General features: G+C 39.7%; 1 long non-coding RNA gene across 1 annotated transcript; it reads right to left on the bottom strand.

Annotated features, from left to right (window-relative positions):
• Positions 1-530: 530 nt before the first annotated feature.
• LOC141577077 (uncharacterized) lies at positions 531-10,487 on the bottom strand. The gene is made up of 4 exons (XR_012505618.1): positions 7,791-10,487; positions 3,927-4,065; positions 2,558-2,727; positions 531-1,312 (listed from the first exon to the last, which is right to left on the bottom strand). It is a non-coding gene; the product is annotated as an uncharacterized LOC141577077 (long non-coding RNA).
• Between the last annotated feature and the right edge of the window lie 1,727 nt (positions 10,488-12,214).

Raw genomic sequence — 12,214 nt, 5'->3', positions numbered from 1 at the left:
AGAACCAGATGGGTGAGTGTCAGTTAGTCTCACGACAAATTAACAAATAATACCGTACTGGACCTACTGAACCTCGCCAATCGTTGATAACATTAACAGGTGGAAACAGAAGGGGAGAAAAGGAATGCGAAGTTGTACACCATCACTCAAAAATTAGAACACCCAGGTACTCAATATGTCTTATGCAATAAAAAATAACAGAATAACATTTTCTTGGGACTGAAATGTAACAACCAATTTAAAAACAGCTTTTACAGAAAAAAAAAAAAAAACCCAAGAACTCCTACCACATTAACCACACATATGTATTGTAGAATGCCTGCTAGCATAAAAAAAGTTAAAATGTTTAAATCTGAGCATCTTATGTTTGTGGAAACACAATATTTTATGGTCTCTACTAAGTTACATCATTCTGAAATAAAATAAAACATAACAATGAGGGTCTCGACTTCCTTTGATGTAAGTGGAACAGTTTAATGAAACTGAATAAGATTTATACAAATGAAATTTTGACTTATCCATTGCCCCAACATTAATAGTTCATTAAAAAGTTCTTTGAAAATAAATTATAACACTGCAAATGAAAGATGATAGATGCTTCTAGAGATGAGCTCATTGAACACTAACAGGCATGAAGGGAGCAAATATAAGGGTTACCACGAAAATACAGTTAGTAACATTGTCTGGTCAGTCAGTCTCAGGAACAATGCACTCTGAACATACTTGAAAAATTACTCCTTAGACAAAGATATATGAAATAGTTATGGTTCACAGGGAAAAGAGTAAAGACGTTTGTAGACTGTACATGTTCAACTAGGTTGATTTAGTGCTTTATAAAACACTTGACACACAACAGGAGAAGGAATTCTTAAGTGTTTAGATCAGTTTTTTAACACACTATCAAATAAACTGGCAAAAATATAGAGACATCTGTATTGATGATGAAAAAGCAATGGCAGGAAGAAATACAAGGGGAGTGGAAAAGCTGTTGCCAAAGTATGTTCGGACTCACGGTGTTTCACAGACAAGCCCTGGGCGGTTAAGAAAATGTAACATCATTGCAAATATTTATAAAGATAAACTGTCAGCATATTCAGATACAGTCTCCATGTTACAGAATTTTCAGAGTGTAGGAAAATGACGGCAGGGGCAGTAAGGTCAGACTCTGTGACAAAGTCTTCATGAAGCCTCCACCTTGGTTGTCCACCTCAGAGGACAGTGAAATGGCTCCCTCCTGTAAGAGCATGTAGTGAGTTTGCAAGGGTGCTGTTTTTCTGCAGGAGGGTGGTAGGTGGCTAGGTTCTTAGTGAACCTAGGAAAGGGAAAATAAGTCAGAAGTGAGAATAACTCCCTCCTATTTTTAAGAAAAACACTGCTGGCTAAATATCTCTCAAATTTGAGTAACCAAATTGAACTGAATTTTGTTGACTAAACTTCATGTGGCACCTGCCTTAAATTTAAACTCATAAAACTCTTCATTAAACACACTCACACACCCTTAAGTCTACGAAGCACTGATGGGTAACATTGATTTTTACCGACATTTTCATGGGGAGATAAGAGTAGTGGTTTAAATCCCACATCATATAGAAAAACTTGCTAAGCATCCTCTCAAAGACCAGTGCCGAATACCTTCCATTTCCCCTTCAGACCCTACCTCCACATTTCACCACCCTGTTCTGTGCCTTAGAAAGCTGGCCTGTGTTGACTACATCATTGGGCTTCCTTGACCTGTGGTCAATGGTGAGTTCCAGCAAGAAGTAGGAGCAGAGTCAAAGACTGAGCTCCCCAGTCTGGGTGTTGCATTTATCAAACATCTCAAGACTGAAGGCTTTACACCTCGTTAGGCAGCCCTTTTATCACAGGGCTCGCAGCCTCCAGGTTCTGATAACTGGTACTTCTCTTCAGATCTGGGAGTGATAATAATGCCTTTTTAAAATAACTAATGCAGGGATTCTGAACTCTTCCTTATGGTTTTCCTACATACTGCAGACATCTTATCCATAGTCCCTTTATTAAACTCCATTAAATTACCCTAATTTGAATGTGGCATCTGTTTTCTGCCAGGACCACTGACCAATCCAATATCCCTCTTTCCCCCAAAGCTCTACTGTCTAAGGTATGTGTCACGTGTCTTTCTCAGCTTCTCTCATTCCTCCCTGATATATCTTCATCCAGACGGTGTTCCATATGCTGATCCCAATTTGCACATGCATGCGCGCGCGCACACACACACACACACAAAATGCTCATCTAGAAGTTTTAGCAAAATGAAATCTGGTTATTAGCTTAAAGTACAATTATTGTCTCTCCCTCAAAATCTGTTCTGGGAAGAGTCAATGTATTTTACTACAGTTCCCTGCTGGTTAGGGAAACCGCAATATTTCCTTGTGGTGCCTAGAGTCTCCCACTCATGGGCCACTCACCCACCAATCCTCCTAGTGCTCTTATAGGGTGGAGTGTAGGGCCATTTCTAAATCTCTCCTTATGCTGCTGTCTGGGTCTGCCTGAGTTCACCAAAGCATTTAGAAAAATTAAACCGGATAAAGTACTGTACCTGCAATGCAGACACATTCAATAGCATCGGATTCAGGAGGAGGAGGAGAGCAGAGCTTTGAGGCAGTTCCCCTGCCCCACCTCTACCCGAAGCTCCAGGGCCTTTCCACTGTTTCCAGCTCACATCTATAAGCAGCACCAAGGGAACACCTTCCTCCAGACTTCTGATTCCTGTAAACGTAGAAGACTTGTGCACTCTGCCATAATATATATATTACACACCCACTCTAACTTCTTGAAATGATAGAGCATTTCAAACTTCCCTAGTCCAGAGAAGACTTCAGTTTGAGTGTATGTCCTATCCATATGAGGCTGTTCCAGAGGTATCATTTTCTGCACATCAAGGGCTCAACAGTAGCAAATCAGGGGTGCGGTCTCTGGCAGGGGCCATGGACAGGCTGTGAGGAGCCAGCCAGTCCAAGTCTGGGCCAGCGTCTTGCTCCTCATGAGGTTCAGATGCTGAGTTGTACTGCTAGGGACTCCGAGCTTCCCTGAGTCAGCCAGGCAGCCACTCACAGAGTTGCATGGGCTGGCCAGGTCTACCTGGGGCTTATAAGCAACCTTTAGAAGCCAGTCGCCCCCACACTAGCCTGATCTACCTGATTCCAAGTCTTAAAACTGTGTGGCCCAGCACGTTTTTATGAGGCTTGCTGACAGTGCCTCTCAAGTCTCAACATTTGTGCAAAGCAAATCTCTGTTTCCTTTTGATGAGCTCTCACAAACTAAACAACAGAATCAAGTCTCTCTCCCAGCCCTTGCTACATTATCTTTAGACGTTATGGTACAAGCACAGACCTTATGCAGGTCCTAAAACAGGACACCGTAAACTTCCATTCAGTTCTCTTCCAAGGCTCCACATCTACGTGTTCCTGGAATGTTTTAACCCTGATCTGAGTCATCTGCCCTCCCCAGAGCTATACTCCTGGGAAACTGAAGAGGATTCTATTCATGGTTCCTAGGCTAGCCTGAGGGTTTTCCCCATAGCAGGATGTTTTAACAGAGGATGCCTGGTCTAAGTTGCCTTTAAATATTGATGAATGAATGAATGGTTATTAGGAAATCTCCATATCTTTTCACTGGAGAACTCCTGGAATGCAAGTCTTCAAAACTAAATTCAGAGACCGGGGTTCTCTTCCAGCCACTTACTAGCCAAGTGATATCCAACCAGTCTCTTAGCATGTCTGAGCCTTAGTTTACTCTTCAGAAGAGGAGCGCACTGGACTAAATCACGGAAGATAAACAAGCTTCGTCACCGCTGCCATTTCCGTGGCTAGCCACGGCGAACTACACTGCTGTGCTGAGAAAGACTCACAGGCAGGTTCAGGCTCTGCGGGAAAGAAGGCTGTGCGAGGGGAAGGGCCAGCGCTCACCTGTGTATTTGCCTCTCCTGGATTAGACGACTTCTGAATCCCCTCTTCAAAGCAGAATAATGAGGGGCATTAAAAATTTCTTCCATGCCTGACGGGGTGCTGCTGGTCTGCTGGTAGATGGGCCTATTGGCTGGTAAGCCTTTTTGGATGAATTTGGAGAATACAGAAACACCAGTCAGGATTCCACGTAACGCAGTGACTGCTACCTTAGTCGCTATGTAATTCCTTCTGGGAGGTCTATACCCCTGTTAATATCCGTGAAGTGTAATCGTATCAATTCTCCAAAGGTAACTACATCATTTGCCATGTTAGAAATGGATATGATTTTTTTCAATAAACTATTCCCCTCAATCACTTTTTAAAAACACCAGTTACACTTTCACGCTTTGAAATATGGGGACCGATACCTGCAAAAGAATTATGTGTAGGTTTTACATACAGTTTGTTCTTTTATATTTACCGTAAAATCCTAAGCCCAAAGTGACTACTTCTTAATTTTGGTCTTTTTATTTTTTTCTGTTAGTAAAACATAAGTACGATATGCGAAGTATTTTACCCTAGGCTGTGAAGGGGAAGGGTGTAACTAACATTTCCTTTTCAGTCTGAACATTTACAGGAATGCACTAGCACATCTGTATGGAATTAGCAGAGCTGCTTCTATAGATCCATGTGACTCACCAGTTCTAGTTTCTGTGCTTCTGAGATCAACCATTTTCCCCCCTTTAATGAAAATATGACTTGTCTACATTACGGGTAACATAATTAAACTAGGATAATACAAACTTGTTTAAATATAAACTCTAAACCATCAAGCTGCTTCATATGTTTGCATTCACTTGTAAAATATGATCTCCTGAGATATCTTTCATTGGGCTAAACACCAAAACAAGCAAATGGATACCAAAAAATAAAGAGGCAGCATTATGGGATTTCAAATTTGACAAATTAAGCGTTCCTATGTCATAAAATGATTTCATCTTGGAATCTTCTTTTGCTATGTAATTTATGGACTCTACGTGATCCAAGCTTACATTTCACAAAAGTGTAAATATATTTAAGACAGATTACACTTGCTTCATTAATCATGCTATTAGACATTGAGTCCTAAACTGAACGTCTTTTTTATATGGCTCTGCTGGGAAATCACTCATGGTGTTAATATTTTTGATTTCTAAGGGCTTGTTTACTTCAATTTTTTACTTTTTTTTTTAAATTAGAGCTCCAGTTTATTAGAGCAACTTATTTGTCTGTATCAGCCATTGGAAAGACATACAACTTAGAAATCAGCAGCAGAATACAGTGCGGAGTATCAGAAGCCTTGAGAAACAATACTGAACTGTTCTGTTTTTTAATTCCAAGCCATTGGTCTGAAATGCCAGGCAAGCTCACTTTCATCAGTTAAAAAATATGATTATATAAACACACATATAAGAAGCAAACTATAAGCAAGTGCAAAGTAATTACAGTTCTGTGGAAGAGCTTTACGTCTAAGTCTTCAGAGTTAGAAAACATGTATTAGAGGAATCAGCCAGTAGAGAGAGTGCAGAATGGATATACTGAAGAATGCACTTTGTTAGAGGTAAAAGACAAGTTACATTCCAGGTAAAGGGACACATGCAGAAGGTTAGAGGTAATGGCATGAGTGTAAAGGTCCACACTAGTGAGCAACGATGATGGTGATAACTATGATTGGACGGCATCACGCAGGCGCAGAGAGAAATATCGTTTGTTTCACGGAAGGAGAAAACCCAGGCCAAGGGCATTATCACATATGAGATAGGGCGGTTGATATCTTGGAATATACGCTAAGAAGTTTGGATTTTATTTTAGAGGCTGTAAAGAGGAGGATATTGTATCTGAGCTGGGAGTGAGAAAGATGACTTGTTCAGTCTGGTTCTATATAAAAATATGTCCGTATAAAGAGAGATTTACTATGGCATGCAAGTTGCCAAGAAGGCTAAGCAGTTTCTAGTTTGAGGGGAAAGTGAGTTTGAAACAAGGTGATAAAAATGGAGAGTTAAGAAACTGGAAATTCTGCAAAGCAAAATGTAGGCTGGAGAGAGAAAAAGCAGAGAAGCATTAAGGTTGTGACACCAGAGGAATCAATGATGGTCTGTTTTTACATCAGTTCCGAGGTCATCATAAAAAATCATTACGTGAAAAAAGGTCAAAATGTTTCAAGACCACTTTTTTGAATGAAAAAAATAATAAATCTAGTGTAACTTTAAAGGTAGCCAAATCTATGTTGTTCTTTTGAAGCACTAAGAGAATTAAACTTTTAAAATTCTTCAGTAAAACACTAAAAAGGTATCAATACAAATACAAGGAAAATTATAGGAAAAGAATTTTACTTGCTTTAAATATTGAGAAAGGGATTTAAAGCAGACTTTGGAGAAGTAAATATCTTAAGAATGAACATCCTTTAACACAGTAGCTTAAATTTTCCTTCATGTGAGCAGGGAGCCATTCTATATCTGAACAGGAAAATCTTATGTATAAAGGGCTTCCTCACCCAAGAATCTTAAATGTGCTATTGCAATTGGCTTCAAAAATCGACCCCATGAATTGCCTAATATAGTTTAAAGATGGGAAATTTGAAGACTTTACTGTCATAAGAAACTTTCACTATTCCAGAGGGATGAAAGGAAGGAGACAGAAGTAAAAGAGAATGAAAGTGTGTAAAAGAAATTCCAAAAATCCATAATAAATTCAAAATTTAAAAAAATTAAACCTGTAAGTTTATGAGAAGCTTAATATCACTTGCATCTATTTTAATTTTTCCTAGGGAAATACTCTTAACTGAATTGATTGAAAAATTCCTTTGGTTAATGGAAAAGAAAAGCGAAAACTCTCTATTCATTGTTCCTTTGAAGTAGGTAATACAGTTTTATTGACTATATTTACATGGTTTCAGAAAAAAAATCATTTTCCTGCATATTGTGCCAGCAGAATAGCCAAAAACTGTTTTGGAAAAGGTATGAAAGTAAAAAAAATATAGAAGTGAGTGTAGTATTTTAAGTTTTTTGTAAGATAAGGTTTGCGCTTTTTAAGTAAATTAGATGACTTAGTGAAAAATTTGCATTTTCAAGATGAATATTTTAGTAATACAAAAGTTAAAACTGTAATAAATGTATGCCAGTATTGTAGAAGATTAACGTACCCCTAAAAATCTTATCCCTGTCTCTACCAGATGTTTTAAAAATAAAAATTCAATGGATAAATATTTAGAGAGTAATAACAATGACTAGATTTAATGTAATGATTTAAATTCTGGTTGGAAGGGTTATTCCATATTAGGAAATCTCTTTACATAATATTTATCAAGTAGATAAAATTTAAAATATTATGTCTTTTAACTCACCGATTAAAGCTTATTTTAAAAGAACTCATTAAAAAATAGAAACACATCTTTAACATAATAACGTAACAGCCAAATTTAATATTTAATGGTAAAAAAAGCAGAAAAAAAGAGGTAATCTTATTAAACTTAATTTTACATCAGTATAATTAAATAAATGGCAAAATTTTGATAGCAGATATACATCATTCTAGTGATCACTACCATTTTAATAACGTATGAAAGAAAATTTTTAAATTTATTTTTTAGAAGTAAAAGCACAGAATGATTTTTCAGCAATATCAACAGAAACTAAATGTAAATTTTATCCCACAATACCAGGATATTTTATAAGTAAATAGGATTTATAAAATTATTTATAAATAATTTAGAATTAATTTGTTTAATAAACACAAATTGATAATATTCAGACATATCAAAAAGAAAATATTTTTAGAAGTTGTTTTCATAAATAAAAACGAGACAAAAATTACAGTAGTTTTCCTCTATCCACAGGGGATACATACCAAGATCCCCGGAGATACTTGAAACCACAGAGAGAGCCAAATCCTGCATATACTATTGCTTTTTCCGTACATCCGTATGTATGTATCCTATACCTATGATAAAGTTTCACTTATAAAATAGGCACAGTAAGAGATTAATAACAATGATCATAAAATAAAACAACTATAACAAAACACTGAAATAAAAGTTATGCACACTCTCTCAAAATACGTCACAGTACTGTAACTCACCCTTCTTATAACAACGTGGGATGGTAGAATGCCTCCGTGATGAGACGAAGTGAGATGAACGACATAAGCAGTGTGAAGGCGTCAGGCTATGATTCACCTTCTGACATTACGTGAAAGGATTGTCTGCGGCTAATGATTTCTTTTTCCTGGTTCCAAATTTCATGAATAGAACTCTTCTTACCCGAGATGTTAGCAACCTCTGCATACGATTTTTTTCTTTTCTTATTAAGAACTTCTACCTTTTCACTTCAAGGATGCGTTTTAGACTTCTGGCATATCGCAATTGCCAGCATCACTATGATTGCGCGTAGGGGCCATTAGTAAGTGAAGTAACGGTTGCCTGAGCGCAAGCACTGCGACTCTGCTACAGTAGAACCGAGAGCCCAGCCGGCTAAGTGACTAAGGAGCCGCACGCGCCGGAGGATGGGGTGAGCGCCGGGCGGAGCAGAGCAGGGCACCGCGAGGGGTCATCCCGCTACTCAGAACAGTGCGCAATTTAAGACTTATGCATTGTTTGTTTCTGGAATTATCCATTTACTATTTTGAACCAAGGTAACTGAAACTGAAATCACGGATAAGGGGCACTACTGTGCCTGGCAAAAATCTGGCTAGGAAATAATATATGTGAAAGATACTATAAACCTTTTATCAGCAATGAAGAATAACAACTTGAGTGAAGACATAGCCCTCATTTCTGAATGAGAAAAAAAATTTCATAAAGATGCTCATTCCTCTGAAATTATTGACTGCATTAAGATAACTTCTACAGAAGTCAAGGCAGTTCTTAAGTTCATCTGGAATGATCAGCAGGAAGCGCGAGGGAAAATGGATGTTTACTCTGTGGGGTCGTGCATCACCGTTTCCTCGTTGTTTTCTCGTGTTTACTCCCTCTACTCACGGCTTGTGTGCTCCACAGGCCGGTGTAAAGCAATCAGCCCCTCCCACTTGCTTACCGGACAGACTGTTTCAAGAACGGTCTTACGATCTAGTTCAGGAGGACACATATTTTACTGGAAGCTTCAGAGAAAAAAAGTTCTTGCTCTTGCTTAGATGTTACAGAGGCCATACCCCAACAGTGCCGACCCCCAAGTTTGCTTCCCAAAAGTGAACTCACTAATTAGAACACTGCAGCCCTTCTAGTGAAGCCACAGGGGGGTGAGGGAGGTGAGAAGTGACACACAGAGGAGGACAAAAACCAAGAAAAATAATAAAGAAATGAAAAATCTTTGGAAGCAATGCCTTGAGCCCTCCCCCGAGTGCATGTCTGCATTTGTGACTGCTCCATGTATTTTGAACTCCTCTAGATTTTAATAGTTTCCTCCACTGTCAATCTTGCCTTGCCAAAATAGAAATATCTCACCTTTCTCCATTTCGTTTGCCTCAATCATAGAGAACCATGACTTCACTTCTGCAACCAAGCATACCCAAAGGAGGACGGCAGTGGAATGGAACTGCAGGAGGAGATGGGCGGGGTGGAGGCGTGTTTCCGTGGCTGGTGCAGCCGTACTGAGCTCTGCGCCCAAGGTGCTCAGAGCAGAACAGCAGAGGAAGCACGGGTCTGAAGGTGACGGTGGCAGTGGCAGAAACAGAAGAAAACAGCTCTAGAGAATCGATTCTGGGAGATTTTCCCAGAGACTCGGCCTCTTCCTCCAGTTTTCCAATGATTTTGCATTCTTCTTCATACCCTTTAATAAGCATCTTATTGATAAAACAAGCGCCGTGAATTCTGTCGTCTACAGCCAAGAGCCATTACCAACATACAGCCCTGCTTCTGTGTTCTCTTCTTTTTTAATCTGCTTTGGGTTAGAATTTCTGTTAGTCACAACTTAATTCTTTCCAATGTAGCAAAGAAAACTTGGAAAAAAAAGATTAAGGAAAACTAGAATTAGTTCTGGGACATCAAACATATTCTGGGACATCAAACATATCACCTAGGGAGGGAATGCAATCAGAGACAGTCGGCTGCCAGGGCTATTGAGAGGCCTGGAGCAGGAGGAACAGCCAGCAAGGCACTGGAACTAGTAACCGGTCAGGTGGGGGGAAGAGGAGAATGCAGTGCTACAGGAGAAGGGTAAGGAGCATTTTCAAGAAAGAGGGAATGATAATTATTTCAAAGGCTGGGATGGAGTAAAATGAATTGAGTAAATAAGTATGAGTAAAACGCACACAGAATCATATCCACTGGACTTGGCAACTTAGTCTTCACGTGGCAACCCTGAAACTGAGTAGTTTCGCTATTGTAGTCAAAAAGACCTTGGTTGGCCTGGGTTGAAGGATAAATGGGATGCCCCTGACGTAGCTGTGGCTTACGCAGCGGGCCAGTCCCTCCCGTTCCTCCCATGCACCACTGCTCCCTCTCGCCGAGGCACAAGTGGGTCAGGAAGCAGCTATGACTTTTAAGGAAAGACACTCGTGGGACCAAATTAAAATTCCCCTAGCCAACAGCAATGTAAAACCCCCGGAGAAGGTGTGTGCTGACTTGTTTGGACGGGCAAAAGAAAAGAACCTCAACTTCAAGAGACCAGAGGGGATGCCGACCAACAGCCTGAGAATCACTCAAAGAAAAATTCCTTGTGGTGAAAGGTTCTAAGAGATGGAATTCTTTTCGGGATCACAACTCTCCAGGGACTCACTGACTTGACCAGTCCTTCAGAGATTCAGCAGATTACCTCCGTCAGTATTGAATCAAGAGTAGAGACTGAGGTCACCATTGCAAGATGCTTAAATCAACTATCTTAGTAAATTGGTTATCAGTTGCTAAGTAAATAAGTAGAAATGAGGAAGCAAGGGCAGCAGTGAAGAATAGAAAAGAAATATCATTATATCCAGAATGGGACACGGAGACAAAGGAGAAACTTTCTTTTTTTTAAGATGGGGGATCACTTAAGAATGCTGGCCTACTGGTGCTGAACAGAGGAACACACTGGTAGACTGAAGTTCTGCCAGAGACTCTCCAGTTGCAAAGAGCTGCAAAGCATGCAGTGGAGGAGCTGGCCTCTGGGTGGATAGTGGACGCTTCTTCCAGTAAAGGGAGAAGTGAGACCAAAATGTCCAGACGCAGTTAGCCAAGAAGATTTTGTAGTGAGAAAATGAAGGCGTTCCTGTCTTATTTGTTTTATCATCTCATTGAAGCATAAGTGAGATCATCAGCTGATGGGGGAGAAATGTGGAGAGGTGCAGAAGTAGTTAGTATAAGAGGAAGAAGAAAGTATTAAACATTTGTGTCAAAAGCAGGAAGATAAAGCTGCGTAGATAGAAAACATTTTCATCACTGCAGATAGTTCTGTTGTACAGCACTATTTCAGAGAAATATTCCATTCTCTGGAAGCAGATACACGATGTAGAGTTTAGTCAAGACGAAGTTTTTGCTTCGTGAGAGGCAAAGGAGTTGAGGGGATTTGCATGGAAGATCCATGAGATGTAAACTGACTGAGGAAAGAAGTGAGACCAAAGAGAGTGTTAGGGAAAAGTATAAAGGGTGGGTCAGTAATGGATCAGTCATTTCAGTGATGTTGAATTGTGGTGGGGGGGGGTACTAGAGTAAGTGAGCTGGCTCAGCAAATGGTGATCAGAGAATAATAGGAAGTTTGAAATGATTATTTCGAAGATGGTGTGTTACTGGTAGTATGGTCTAATGTGTGACCGTGGGAGTGAGTGGCTGAGGTAGGATGTGTTGTTAATTGGAAATCGGGAAGTCGAGAACCTGGGAGACTAGGGTGGTGACTGTTACTGACATGGATGTTCTATGAGGATTATGAGAGCAGTCGAACAGAACAGGAGGAGATTAATTTAGGAGTTTGACTTCAATAAATGGCAATGACAGAGAATGATGAGGGACTGGAAGATGACAGTGAGGAGGAGCAGGGGAAGATAAGGTCAGATGATATGAGCATCAAAGGAACTGGGGACTCTGAAGAAAGGAGGGATGTTTTGACAGCAGCAACGAGGAACAGGGAGGGTATTTACTTGCATACTGCCCCTAAGGTTCATGACGTTTGGGGGGGAAAAAAAAGCTTTCTCTAAAAAAGATTGCAAAGGAAGTGTTGTTAGAGCCCCTAGGTTTCTGACAAAGCTGAAGGAATTAAAACAGTGTATAGTATTGTTATAAAAAGAGACAGAAAAATGGAACAGAATACATGAAAGGAAGTAGACCTAAAACATGTAAGAACATATTATAAAGCACCACAAATTGT

The sequence above is a fragment of the Camelus bactrianus genome, chromosome 3 (assembly GCF_048773025.1).
Source record: "Camelus bactrianus isolate YW-2024 breed Bactrian camel chromosome 3, ASM4877302v1, whole genome shotgun sequence".
Lineage (NCBI taxonomy): Eukaryota > Metazoa > Chordata > Mammalia > Artiodactyla > Camelidae > Camelus > Camelus bactrianus.
Note: the sequence above shows the minus strand (reverse complement) of the source record. Positions and strands in the feature narration are given on the sequence as shown.